Genomic DNA, 15479 nt, shown 5'->3' with positions numbered 1-15479 from the left:
TAAGACTTTCCTATATTTTCAAACTTCTTACAACAAACACGTAATGTTTTTACAGTTTGGGAAAAGAAAACACACTTTGATCTCAAAAAGCTATTTGGAATAGATGCAAATAGAAATCCCCTTAGTTGTGTTGATCTAACCATTTAGCCTACACATGATTTACAGAGTAGAGGATGCCAGCTCCCCCAAATCTTGCTGTATGCCCTGCTGGTTCAGTGATTATATCTAAGAGATCTCATGCTACTTCTTCAGAATGCTCACTCTGAAGTTGTAATCATCTCAGGATGTGTTTTCCAGGGTCATTCATTAGGCTACAAGGTTAATGGTAGCTGGAAACCTCTTATCCCCATTCCTTTTCCTATAACCATTAACTTTTTTGGATTCTAAATCCAAATACCTAGGACCCGTAAGTACTCTTCTGATTTCACAAATTCCCAGCTCTACAGCTCATTCAATTGGAAACCTAGCATGCTTTTTTCTCAGACATGGAACCTTTAAATACATGTACCAATTTCTTTAGCTAATTTAGACTGTGATAGCCACTAATACTGAGGAAGGATGTTATCATTTCCATGGCTTTTGTATTTTAGTAGGTGGGGGCAGCACAATGAATTCACCCAAACAAATTAACACCTAAATGGTGGAATAACAGAACATATTTATAAGCTCACTTGAAGGTGTTGTTTTTTTTGTTTACTTATTTGCATTTAGAATATTGTAGAAACTTAACTTAAAGCAAACATAGCTCTGTGCTTGGTATTGAGGAGACACAGTACAAAAAAAAAAATGTATCTGACCTCAAGTGGTAAAAATCAAGTGAGAGAAACTTATAAAAAAGCTAAAATGTGGTCTGATTGGTGTAGTAACAGAAGTGATGCCAAGGTATGCAAATATATCATTCAATAAGAAGAAAGTAATCTCTAGGAGTGGGGAAGATTCGTGGATTGTGGTCCATAAAGACAGTTCTGTTGAACAAGGGGCATGAACAAGGACACAGAGATGTGAGTCAGCACAGTGTACTTGGGAAATGCCCGTCATCTTGGTTGTGAAATGAACATCATTGTTGGCAATGGACTCAGCTAGGATAAGGATCTTGGACCTGTCACATAGGTGTCTCTTCACCTGTTTTCCAGTATCATCATATTGTTCATACTTCTGGGCAGTGTCTGATAGCTCCGTCCTTTGCCTATGGAATGGATGATGAAAGGTGTTCTGGAATAAGCTCAAGAAAAAAAGAGTCACGGACTCACCAAGCTGTTTGATCCTGGACATTGAACTTAAACTATACTCATCTCAATGAACACAAGTGGGAAAATATAATGAGATTGACTGAATCATTTCTAAGGTCCCTTTAATTTCAAATCCCAATGTAGGTCCATAATTTATCAAATATCTGTTAAGTAAAAGGTATCATATTCTGTTCAAGGGTATCAAATCTGACCAAAACACTATGGCTGCTTTCAAAAATTTACATGTAATATGAAGCAAAAGAGAAACAAGCATGCCAAAAACAATAGCACAAGAAAGCAGGTCTGAGTGGAGGGGGGTAAAGGGGAGAAAAATGGAGGACATCTGTAATAATGTCAATAATAACAATAAAACATATTTTTAAAAGGTATAAAATCTGCAAAACAAAGGAAATTCAGGGCCAGTTTTGAAGCAGAGGATGGAGTCCAGTTAAGTAGAGGGTACCTGAAAGGGCAGTAGAAAATAAACCAGAAAGGTTCGCTGCACTGTTTTGAGAAACAGTTAATGCCAGACAAAACAAATTCCCATGCATATAGGAGACTTTCCTACATTACAAAGGTGACATCGCCAATTATTAGAGAAAGGAGGGGGATTCCTCAGTAATGGTCCTGGGACAATTGGTTGTTCACATGAAAGAATGAAATTAAATCCCTAACTCAAACTGTTACACACACACACACACACAAATCTATTCTAGGTGAAAATAAAGGTGCAAATATGAAAGACCAAATTATAAAATTCAAAAGAAACATAAAATACATTTAATGAGATTTAGGAAGAATGTACTAAGCACGACACAAAAGAACTAACCATAAAATGATTGATAACATTGATTACATTAAAATTAAAACTTTAGTTCACGAGAACAAAAAATTCAATTCAAGTCACCAGAAAATACCATAAAGTAAAAAAAAAAAAATGAAGTAATTCCAATCATACAATAAGGATTAATTCTATATATACCTACACATACATATATATCTAAAACTCCTATAATACATACGATAAATAGAAAAAAATGTACAAAAGTCTTGAGTAGGTGTTTCATAGAAAATAAATGGCAATAAAATATATGAAGAAATGTTTAACTTCATTAGTAATTAGGGATATGAAAATTAAGCCCATGCAGAGATAATCATATTATATCCACTAAATTAGCAGAAATCTCTAGGCCTGGAAACATCAAATGTTGGCCGATGTGAAGTAATGGAAACTCATATTGCTGGAAAATTTTTGGCATTATCTGGAAAATTTAACATGTTCATGCCCTAGCTGTTGGTAATCTATTCTCAGATAAATACGAAACACTTGAAATATTTAATGGAGCTCCTGTTTTATAGAAATACATATGTGTGTAATTTAAATCATAAAGCAAAACAGTATAGTTCTGATGTAACAGCAGACATATACACGAATGTTCCTAGTAGCAATTTTCCTAATAGAAAAAATCTGAAAAGAACTCAAATTTCAGTTACAGTAAGATAAATAAGTCAATTATGGTTTAGTCACACCATTGAATGTTCTAGTTGAAATAAGTGAACCAAAATTAGGACTTGCAGCCCTGGCTGGTGTGGTTCAGTGGTTAAAGCTTCCACCACGCACTGAAGAGTCCTGGGTTTGATTACCATTCAGAGCAGGTATCTGGGTTGCTGGCGGTTCAATCCTGGCCCTGTCAGGTCTTGTGGGGGAGGCAATCAATGGATGTGTCTCTCTCACATGGATGTTTCTCCCCCTTTCTCCCCTCCCTTCCTCCTAAAAAAAAAAAAATCTTCAGGTGAGGATTAACAACAACAAATGCAGCCCTCGCCAGTGTGGATCAGTTGGCTGGAGCATGGTCCCATATACCTAAGGGTCACAGGTTTGATTCCTGGTGGGGTGTATGCAAGAGACAACCAATTGATGTATCTCTCTCACATCGATGTTTCTATCACTCCCTCTCCCTTTCTCTCTCTAAAAACAAACAAACAAAAAACGTGCAATAATAACATAGATGAAACAATACCAGGTATGAAAACAATGGTGAAGACTATGTACACTATAATTTAAATATACCTTTAAAAAATCAAAAGTAAATTATGTTTAAAAGAACATACATATCTGTTTAAACTATTTATAAAAACAAGGAAATAAGCACAGAATGTGAACATGATGACTCCAAAGGAGAACCTGAGCGGTGCGTTCAAGGGAAGCACAGATAAATGCTGATTGTGCTCTACTTCTGAAGTGTGGTGTAAATTCACAGATATCCATTTAAATTTGATGTTTAAACTATATTCATATGCAACAATTAACAATTCACCAAATGTTTTACAGCATTTGTCTCTAGTTTCACAAATAAGGAACCACTGGGAGTTGTGAATGAAATGGTAGTATTAGAAAAGCTTGCTTTCAGAAGAATTCCTATGCCTCGCTTCCTACAGTGTCAGAGGTGTACCAGCTGTCCCCGCACATGTCTTTTAGCCACAACTGTGGTGCTGACTAGGATTTTGCCCTACACTGTAGGAGGAGGTACGGGCCTACATCCTTCCGACACCGAGACCAGTACAAAGATATTAATTCACTCATCAATATGTTCACTTACCGCTTATTTCTGGGCCTAGGAGGCATTAGATGAGGGGTAAAATAGGAATCTCCATTTGTGGGCCCTGTGCTTTTTTCCAGAAGAAAAACATATGGTACAACCTCCAACTCTGTGTTCTTAAAGTCCCTTCCCTTATTATATAATGTTTCTTATATAATCTCATTCCTTCTATTAATTCCTCAGTGCTTCCATCCTAGCAGGAAATGTCTAGCTCCGAAAGGTGGAATGTTCTGTGCCAGCATCTAATTTCACTCACCCACGTCATTTGAGATCCAACGTGGACCGATAAAGCCTAATGCGGAGGGGAAGGCAATTCATGAGCGGTCACCTTCACCCTGTACACTTTTGCTCTGATAGGGATTCTTAAAGATCTTCTCTAAATCTCAAAAAAAAAAAAAAATCAGTTTCTACAATTTTACACCATCAATGCACTCATTAAGTCAGTGGCTCTCAATCTTGGGTTCTCAAACTGAAAATCACCAGAGGAACTTAAAAAAAAATCAGTGGGTCCTGCCTGCTGAGATTCTAACTTGATTGTTCTGAGATGCAGGTCCTGGCATCAGCTGACTGAAGACGTCAGAATTATACTGTTTATCTTTCGAATTTAAAATACAATCATGTGTATTTCTACAAACAGAGGCTGCATTAAACATTTAGTGGTCACCTTTCAATCTACTGTGTTTCAAAAAAACTGGTTAAATGTTAAATGCATGTTAAACTATAAAATATCAAGTTTTAAAAAATATATGTATTTTTTATTGATTTCAGAAAGGAAGGAAGAGGGAGAAACATATAGAAACATCAATGATGAGGGAATCATGGATTGGCTGCCTCCTTCACGCCCCCTATTGGGAACAAAGCCCACAACCCAGGCATGTGCCCTAACCAAGAATTGAACCATGATCTCCTGGTTCACAGGCCGATGCTCAACCACTGAACCACACTGCCCAGGCTGAAATATCAGTTTTTAAGTAAAAAAAAGAAAAGAAAAGAAAAAAAAAAAGCTAATGCTGACCCACATTGAAAGCACCTGTCTATCTTTTTCTCACTTAACCCAATATAACAGATGTTTAACTTTCTGCAAGTTTAAAAAAAATGGCTTTGGGTGATAACCAGGGATTTAAAAATTTTAAACCTGACTACCATTTCCAGCCTCGAGATCCTTCACTGATAATTGCTAAAAATAACCAAACTCTGAATATTTTGACACCTAATCTCCAAGAATCAGAAGTTTGCAACACCCTCTGTGTCTTACACTTCCCCAGCAAGGTGGCTTCAGCATGAATAATCATGATAGAGGCACCAGAGTGTATAAGTTCCAGCTCAATTACAGGGAGTGCTTTTTGCAAGCTCCCATGGCCTTCAGAGATGCAGAATTCACTTTAAAATTAAGAACAATAGGGAGTGCATGAGAAGCAGCATCCAAAGCTTTTAAAATCATATCCACTCTCTTTGGATGCAGATTTGCGGCCTTATGGGGGCATATTGGTATGTTGCAGAAAACCTCAAAAGCTTTCTTCTAATCAGCACAAGTCAGAGCTTGTGTTCCTTAAAATCTGCTCCAGCCAGTGTCCATAGCACCATTTCAATAACATCCCCTCCTAACAACAGACCTGGCCACCCATTCAAATTGGAAAGCTTTACCTTCTCACCACAACGTAAACCCAGATGTAAACAGAGAATAGTGAAAATTGGAAGTAACTTACTTATCCAAATAAGAATTAGTAGCTGTGTGGTTAAATACCATTCTAAAGTTACTTCCTTGGGTAAGGCAGAAGGTTCCTATTCTAACTCATGGCACTAACATCCCATATTTATTAGCAAATATGAAGTGAATACATTTTTTCTATGTGTACATCTACTAGTGGGTTCACACTGACCAATTTTTTTTAACCAAGGATGCAGAATGTAATTCATTAGAACAAAAGCTTAAAATTTACACTAAATTTCAATACAAATATATAGCATCTATAATATAAACCTCTTTTACAATATTAATTAGCTCTGCTACACTGAACCAACTTAAGTCTTTCAATATTCTATGATTAAGAACACAACCGAGGGGGGGGGTGTAGTGAGGATCTGTCCTATTTCAAAGGCATTTAGAAAAATATAAACGTAAAAGAAAAACAGCCTTGAACAGAAGGGTAATGTGATCAATAGTCTTTAGTCTTCTGGTATCTTTTTCTAAAAATTTATTTGTGACTCCATTGATTACTGTTGTTATAATAGTCCTGAAAAGGAAAGAGGCAGGAAAAATGAGACTATGAAGACCTGGATTCAGGGGCCAGCTCTGATAGAAATGACCTCTAAAAACCAAGCAAGTTACATTGCTTCTTTAGACCTTGGTGGCTCATGTGGAGAAATGGGCTTTGGCTTAGAAACTTTAGAATCCTTTTCAGCAATATAATTTTAAGATTCTTCTCTTTTTTTTAATATATTTTCTATTGATTTCAGAGAGGAAGAGAGAGGGAAAGATAGAAACATCTCTATGAGAATCATTGATTGGCTGCCTCCTGCACGCCCCCTAGTGGTGGTGACCGAGCCCGCAACCCAGGCATGTGTCATTGGCCAGAATAGAACCTGCGACTCTTCAGTCCACAGGCCGATGCTCTCTATCCATTGAGCCAAACCAGCTAGGTCAAGATTCTTCTTTACAAATGGGAAACAGAGATAAATTCTGTGATCAAATGAGTATGTATCAACTGGTAAATAAAAGGCTATTTAAACGCTTTCTATTGTCTTCTTTCACACCATGCTCCTCCACAAAGCTAGAGAAGCTTTACATGCACTGCTCAAAGTTAGAGAAAATGAGGATTAACTGATTTCCTGAGCTTTTAAATCTCAACAAAATGTGAAAAAGCCATTTGATTTGAGACAAACTGCAAGTTTGAATCTTGTGAGTTATGAGCCTAAGGTTTTGTATTAAAATCATTTGAAAAGACTTCAAACCTGGAAATGTAACATGAAATGTCATATATATGGTTTCTATTAAAAAAGAAAATGTCAATCTAGCAACTGTGAGCCTGGGCACCCACCTAAAGTCACCTAAGCAACAATGAGCTCAGGCACTGGAGGGATTCCTAAACCCTTGGGCCAGTTTCCCCTCGTCCCAATTCTGTTGCTATAATGCTTGAAAATTTCCAGATGCAAGTTGCACAGGTAAGCTTTAGTTTAGAACGACTGATTTAAGAGAAACTGATACATAAAATTAAAGTTCTTTTATTGTTGGTACATTGTTGAAAACGCTTAAGCCACAGTTACCAGTATCATCTCTGAAGTCACACTAACCTTGACCTGAACATTCTATTTCCAGAGCATTTTTTTCTTGAAGGTTTTGAAATATATTTAAAATGCCAAGAATTGCTTCCCGAAATGATAAAAAAAAAAAGTACTGTGAATAAATGGTACTGAAAACAATAGATAGCATCATAAAATGTTAGACTGGGCAAGAGTTTTAAAAATAATCTAGTCACTTCTCATCTGAGAAATGAAAAGAACCAGGGGAAAAAGTGACGTGTTGAAGGGCACGCGGTCTTGAATTGTCCAGCCCACGGCGATGCTTAACTGAGAAGGGAGTTTTGACTTGAGAAGAGACAGGGAGCAAGAGGAGACGAAGAATTGGGGGTTAGATGGGACATACGTGGAGAAAGAGAGAAAGGGCAGTGCCTGAATGAACAAGCTGATGTTCAAGTCAAAACTGTGTCTACACCTCAAGTTTAAGTGTTATTAATGCCTTTTAAATTAATAGCAGAGAACCTTAATGATATGTTTGCTATAATGATGATATATGACAGTCTCCTAATATATAATACATACACACATATCTATGCACCGAAGCACTCAGCACCTTGACAAATATTAATAATTGGCTGTGCAGTGATGGTCTTCTTTGTGGCAGGATGTGGTAGGATAGGGCCGTCGTCTCCACATTGCTATCCCAGAGGTCACTGGGCACTTCAACCTGTCCGCTAAACGTGAGAAAATAGACAATGTGGTGTGTTTTTTCTCCAAGGTGAAAAAAATAAATATAATGACAAATTTTTATCCAGCTTTATTTCTTTAAAGCAAACCTCAAGTGCTGACATCCCACCCACACACCTCACACTGACTAAACCTGTAAGCCTCCTGACTGCTTTTTTGTAAGGGGAACAACTTAAAAAATTTCCGGATGCAAGTTGCTGGCAATCACTGCAGCTTCTGGTTCCAAGACGGAGGGAGACACAGGGTTGTCTGTTTAGATGCAGGAGAGTTGAACTCATTCCAGCTCTTTTCAAAAGGCTAGTAACACACATTTCTCTGGCAAAGAATTTTATTTTGGGGGTTTGTATTTCTTCCCTATCTCTTTTAAAAAATAGGTTAGACCATTCAGAAAGACACATTGATGAAAATTGTTATTGGAAGGCCAATTGCATTGTGCCACTACACTGCATTACAATACAAATTAAGACTTGATAATCTTGTTTTATAACTATACACAGAAAGAATAAATAAGGCACATAATATGCAAAATCAATAATAAAGACAAGTTATTTGGTAAACTATGCAGATTGAGGAGCTAGTGTTATATTTCTAAAAAGTATTTGGTATCCATAATGGCATCATTAAAAATAAAACTACAAAACTCATTTTTACCTATTTTAATGAATACTTTAATTCCTTTTCTTTTTAAGAAAATATTATTGCTTAGCAAGCTCCTCAGAATATTTTACACACCACCATTCCATACAACAGTATACCATTTTAAATATATTCAAAATTCTACTTTCCTCCAATCCCTCCTGACACAGCTCCTACCGCCCCTCTTCCCTGATGAGGCTATTTCTGTTTATAACGATGAGAAGCATAATGGCATGTATACCAAGAAGAAAACAGGTATCATTTACAAATGTGTATTTATTTGTTTCTCCTATGCTCAGGCATCCAGAGCCCTATCTCAAATGTAATGTCAGAAGACTATTATATTGTCCAAATAAGTGTAATCCATCTATCTATAATAATAAATGCATAATATGCTAATGAGACCAGATGTCCTTCTGGACGACCTTCCAGACAGAGCCGACGGCCAGAAGGAAGCTGGTGCTGGCAGCCTGGGGAAGGAAGGCCTACCTTGCATGAATTTCGTGCATCGGGCCTCTAGTTTGGTAATAAAAGAGAACAACATGGTAAGAAAGTAAAAAATGCCCAGACACCATTTGGGGACTCAGCTTCCAGTCCCCATACTGTTTATTGCTACCTGTCTGCCCTTGGTTGAAACATCTCTAAACCTCAATGTCATCATCAGGGTGGATGTGAAAATACAAAGTGACCACAACTGTCAATGTACCTTAAAAGTGTCAAGTTTCATGCAAACGAATTATTTAAAACAGCAGTCCATGATGGTGTCACATCATATACTTAATCATCTTTCTAGAATAGCAGTCCACCTAGGAATGTAGACTTTACAATACATTAAGAAAACAAAATGTAAAACCCTCTAACAGTTATTTAATTTTCTCTAGCAGCTAAATGTTCCTGATACTTTATCAAAATAATAAGTAAATTTTAGAAATTTTAAACTTTTATACCTTAAAAGGTTAAAGTAAGTATATATATAATTTAGCACGTGCTATTGGACAAGCACTACCAGGTGCTGAGTAACAGTACACAATGGGTAGAGATGACTGTCTTATATCAAAGACCCCAAACACCAGTTCCTACACCACATGCGACTATAACAATCCAGCTGTTTGGGGAACATCAAGACCCCGAATGAATGCTACTTTTTGTTTATTTGTTTGTTTTTAACCAACTGGTTTTGTTCTACACTATAACTACAGCCTACTTCTCTCATTATCCTATACTCTGGATCATTTTAAGTGTAGCTCCAGTTAAGAGATACAGTAAAATGAAGGAACATTGAAGAGGGCTAATAGTGCCTCTTCTTTAACAAAAATCTTGGGCAAACTGTTCAACTTCTGGAGGACTCAGTTTCCTCTTTATTACAGGAAATTAGTTAGATGCAGACATAAGTCCTCAACTACTTCAAAATAAAATTCAAGAGTTTTAAAGTATTTCATTTACCTTTACAAATGCTGGAATGAAGACATTATATTGCATCAGAATGGTGCTCCCTGAATGTCTATTAGTTTTATGAGTGGTTGTATGTTTGAGTTAAAACTGACATTTGTGTTTGCCTAGTCCGAGTTAAAACTGACATTTGTGTTTGCCTAGCCCTCTGCTGGCATTTTTTAAATAGTCACACATTGAATTCCACTTCATACTGGCTTCCAAGTAAAAAACAATATTGAAAATAAAAAACCTGAATGACTATCATCTATGGCCAATGGATTATGTCATCAGGGAGCCTGGCAGAAATGCAGGATCTCAGGTTTGCGAAATCAGAATGTGAATGTTAACAAGATCTGCAGTGACTCAAATGCACATTAACATTTGAAAGGCACTGATTTGTGAGTTTCAAATATTACCAGCTTAGCTTCCCTAACCCATGATCATTTATTTGGTTCCCCTCCTCTCCCAGTAGATTTTATTGAATTAAATTCAAATAAAGATGATAGTTTCTAAATAAGTACTGTTGCAAGCAGAAGCCACCAATCACTTTCAAAGAACTCTAAACAACATGCTACAAATGTATTTAGAGGCAAATCTGCTCATTCAATATTTAGTAAATAAATTTGCTTTTACAGTAAGTTATCAAAATTTATGAATGATATTAAACATAGTTATCCCACTACTGGTTGGGTTCTTGAAGGATTTCTTCACTTTGGTCTCGTGAATCTCCTGGTTCCCATGCCTGACTGACAGTCAACTACCTTCTGGACTGTCTGCAATGTCATTTTCCCTTCGACGTACCTGATTGAGAAATTACGTTTTCAATTTAGGTAACAACAAAACATGTGTAAGTCTTTTCTTAGTCAAGTTGTGCTTGTCACGGTGATATTTTCCCACATAATTCCTCCTTTCCTTACAGGGCTGGTTTCCAAAGGATCCGTGTGCCAATGTCTCCCTCTGGGGAGGAAGTCTCTTTTGCACTTTATGAACCAGAAATATGGGAGCGAATAGTCAGTATCTGCATTGAGTGGAGCTGCACTGACCTCACTTGAAAGACAGCTTTCAGTTTTGCATTGCCCTTATTTATGAAGGAAACCATCCAAGGAACTGGTCATATAGGAACAATACAGCTTTCACCTTACTCTTGTCTTCTTGGAAACAATGTTAGGAAGTAATTTATGTCCTGTAGCCATCTGATGTCATAAGAGAAGCATAATGCATGCTTATCATTTTTACTTTAGCCACATAAACAAAACTTTAATATTTCTGCCCTCCATTTTTAGTTCAGTAAGGAGGGGGTGGGTAGGGATGGGAGGGTTAAGGACACAATATGCTGTACACACCATACCACACACAAACCCACTTTCCAAAGAAATACTCCAAAAGCACAACAGAGTTTGCAATAGATTTCTAATGCTGTCCAAACTGAACACATTAACACCCGCCTAATTCTGACAATTATCTACACACGGCGTGTGTATGCGCACAATAAGGCCATACGATGCAATGTGGCACAAACAATTAGAAGTTCTTTTCAAAGTGGAAATGCAAAATAGAATGAATATCTATTTTCTATAAATGAATCCAGCCATCTGCCTTGCGAGAGCAGCAGCAGGAGTACCCAAAACAGCAGAAACAGCAGCCTCTGGTGTTAACAATCTATTCTCAAATCTCATGCTCCACATTTTGCCAGCAAACAAGGCTAAAAATATAAGACATGCAACAAATAGTCTCTTGGGATCTGCCATTCCATGGATGGTGTATTCAATCAGAGTAATATTTTTTGTTGAAATTCAAAATTGAAAAAAAAAAAAGCAAGCTATCATATTAGACACGGGCGTTCGGAATGTTAAGCGTGAATCCAATCCCAAAGTATATTAAGCTGAATGGCGAGAGGGTGGTTGTTTTCACACAACATAAATCTCTGAGATTTATCTGAATATATTTATAGATTTATTTAAGCTACTCTAAACTCCTCTACAGCTCTCACAGTTATAGAGATATAATTTTAGTACTCTGTCACCAGAATATCAGGGGCATTTTCTTTTCGGCGCAGTTTAGAAAATTGGCATTGCTGTAGGCTCTAGGGCTGGACTACATCGGTTCAAATCCAGGCTCCTCCTCATACTAACTCCATGGTCTTGAGCAAGTTATTTAACCTCTGTGTGCCCTTCTTTTCCTACCTTAAAAATGAGAAACTAATATTATCTCATAGACTTAAGACCTAAATGGGTTCATATGTGTAAAGCTTTTAGAATAATCAATGGCAGACACTACTGGCAACAATTACTATTATTCTTTCATAATCAAACAAGGCTGCAAAAATGCTTTCTCGTAAAAATAAGCATAATCTAAAAAATGTAGCAGACGATGGCCATTCTCATGTCAATGTTAGCCATGTAGCCAGTGAAGGGGTGAGCAGATTGGTGTCTTTATCTGGAGTGCGCAGTCGAGAATGACAGAAGAAAGTTTCCATCACGCTGTCAGTTCATGAAGGCATCGGGATAAGGTGGACATCCTTATCCACCTTACAAGAGAAGACAATGACAGGGCTGGTCAAGTAGCACTGTCTGGAGTGTAGAATAGTCAGAATGAATGGCAAAGGTGTAGTCGGAAGCAGGGCATATCTGGCCTTTCTGTGAACACATGTGCCCGTCCAGTGAGAGGACACCTGCGTCACCACCACTACCACCTTCCTGTCTCTGTGCACCTGTCTTTGGATTATATTTTCATACATGGGATCTGGATCTCCAGCCACTGTATTAAAACAGGAGGAAGAAAAGTCTAAGGGAAAGGTATCAAATATTCCCCATCTCCTGATAAGCCAATTTTTTATTTTTTTTTTCTTTATTGATTAAGGTATTACATATGTGTCCTTATCGCCCCATTGGCCTCCCCACCCCCCCTCTCATGACCTCACCCCCCTGTTGTCTGTGTCCATTAGATAAACCAATTTCTTTTTTTTTAAAATATATTTTATTGATATTTTACAGAGAGGAAGGGAGAGGGATAGAGAGCTAGAAACATCGATGAGAGAGAAACATCGATCAGCTGCCTCCTGCACACCTCCCACTGGGGATGTGCCCGCAACCAAGGTACATGCCCCCGACCGGAATCGAACCCGGGACCCTTCAGTCCGCAGGCTGACGCTCTACCCACTGAGCCAAACCGGTTTCAGCGATAAACCAATTTCTTGATAAACCTTCAAAGTCGGCACCATTTTAAGTTGTATACTATATTTCGTAGAAGGAGGACAATAAAAAACAAGTTTACGAGTCAGTGAGGAGATAGAAAGGTGTGTCCTTAACTGATAAGTCAGCAAGGTGGGGAGGACCTCCCAGATTGAGTGAGAAGGTCTGGAGGGAGCTCCCGGAGCATTCGTGGGGCTCCCTGGGTTTTCCTACCCTATTGGTACCCCTTGAAGAACCAGGGACCCACAGATGGGCCATTCAAATCATGAGGAAAGATGGAGGGCACAGTACTGTTTGTCACAGTCAAGGCCATGAAAAAGTGTGACAAGTGCTGCCGCTATAGAGCCAGGTCACAGCACTGAGACACTTAAGAGCAAAACACTCTGTCGGGTGGGAAACGGTGGTGCCTCCGGTCTGCTCAAGCTAAGAGCACAACCCAAGAGTCAGAAAAAGACAAACCCGGCAGGAAATTGAGAGAAAAGACTCTTTCTTGGAGCCTATAGAAGGACAGTTTTTGGAGGAAAGGGAACGGAATGAGGAAAGGAGGTGGGGGTGAGTCGGGATACGCTAATCACATTCATAAAGGAGAAAATGACTATAGATTTAATACTGTAGGAACTAGGTAGATAAGGAGATTTAAGCATGCACATACCATATGACCCTATTACGCCTATAAAATAAGCATGTGCTTCTCTTGCCCTTAATGCTTTACTACAGTTATTGTAAGAAAGATTTCATTGTCCAGGAAAATTTTTAAGCAAGGAATTGTGCAAACGCTCAATCTGTCTAACCTTATCTTCCTCCCTGCCTTAATTTTTTAAAATATATTTTTATTGATTTCAGAGAGGAAGGGAGAGAGAGATAGAAGCATCAATGATGAGAATCATTGATCGGTTGCCTCTTGCACGTCCTACACTGAGGAACCAGCCCACAACCCAGGCATGTGCCCCGACCTGGAATCGAACCATGACCTCCTGGTGCAGAGGTCGATGCTCAACCACTGAGCGATGCCAGTAGACTAGGACAGTGGTCGGCAAACTGCGGCATGTGGCTCGCATGTGGTTTGCGAGCCGCAGTTTGCCGCTCTGTTGACTAATGAGTTGGCCGACCACTGACCTAGACTCTCGATTCCAATAATTACAGGCTGTTGTTCCTTGTGATTAAGCCCCTATCCCAATGGCCGGCAAACTCATTAGTCAACAGAGTGGCAAACCGCAACTCGCGAGCCGAGCCGCAGTTTGCCAACCACTGGACTAGGACATCTTATGTACAGTATCTAATACAGGATCCCAACCAGAGCAAAGGCAGTACTCCTTGTTGCAAAGAACAGAAACCAATCAGTATGACAACATGATGTAGATTCAATTAACACTTGGCAGGTCACGAATAACTTTTAAACAACCTTCTTTTAAGTTGGAAAGTATTGAAATGTACAGTAAACTTGGCACCAAAGTGCCTTCCTTAGAGCATGCTGCCAGTCGGGGAACATAAATCCGAAGAGGCAAGTCTTGCTTACCAGGGAGAGAAACAAGAACATTGCTATTTGGGCCACTACTGGTTTCTGTAGACACTCCCTTACCTCAAGTATCTTCCTCTCTCATTATATTCAGAGCCTATCATCAGAAATCCCCCTCTGAGCTTCAGAGGGTTTTACATTAAGTGTGGAAAAGGAAAGGGGAAAAAGGGGGGGAAAGAGGTCATTGGTGCAATCTTGAAAACAAATAAATGATGAATAATTGTAAGGAGAATGCTACTGAATTGTTAAACATTCTTACGTCCTTGAAGCAAATGCCATAATTCTGTAAGTCCTGTTAAGTAGGAAAGGCAGACTATCTTGGTTCAAATCCACATGAAAAGGTTTGCAGAAGAAAAAACTAGTTACTTGAATAAATAAGAAGAACCTGGGGCCAACCAGAAAGAGCCTGGTGAGATTCCTGGGCCAGCAGGCCACAGAGCGCACCTGCCCTTGCTTTTACTGAATGGCCACCCCTCTGGGCTGGGAGAACTTAAGTAGCATTAAAACACACCCTGCGTTCTGAGAACTCCAATTGTGCCCACCTGTCCAAAGCCAGGTACACGTGGCTTCACAGGTTTCACAGCCTGCTGACTGAAGAATCTCTGACAGATGCTAAGGGTAATGGACTTCATGCCCCAGAAAGTAAAATATTACAAGGGAAATATTAGTCAGATTTAGTGCTTCCACTCCATGTGTCTCGAACATTACTACGATCTATGTAACACATTTGTTGTAAATAAGCCTGCAGAGTGTACAGTATGTTTTCCAGGAGACCTTTAAAGAACAGCTTGCAGACAAGAGGTGCTAGCCTTAGTTTCACAGCCAGCAAAACTGGAGCCAAGAGGCTTCTGGCATGCCCCCACTTCTTGTTTGGGGCTGGCGTCAAGACAGC

At 38.8% G+C, this 15479-nt stretch overlaps 1 protein-coding gene across 9 annotated transcripts in view; it reads right to left on the bottom strand.

The window, feature by feature from the left end:
• UNC5D (unc-5 netrin receptor D) overlaps positions 1-15479 on the bottom strand; it is a 629157-nt gene that overhangs the window by 611625 nt on the left and 2053 nt on the right. The window lies entirely within an intron of this gene.

This window comes from Plecotus auritus (assembly GCF_963455305.1).
Source record: "Plecotus auritus genome assembly, chromosome: 3".
Lineage (NCBI taxonomy): Eukaryota > Metazoa > Chordata > Mammalia > Chiroptera > Vespertilionidae > Plecotus > Plecotus auritus.
This window is presented reverse-complemented; position numbering and strand designations above follow the sequence as displayed.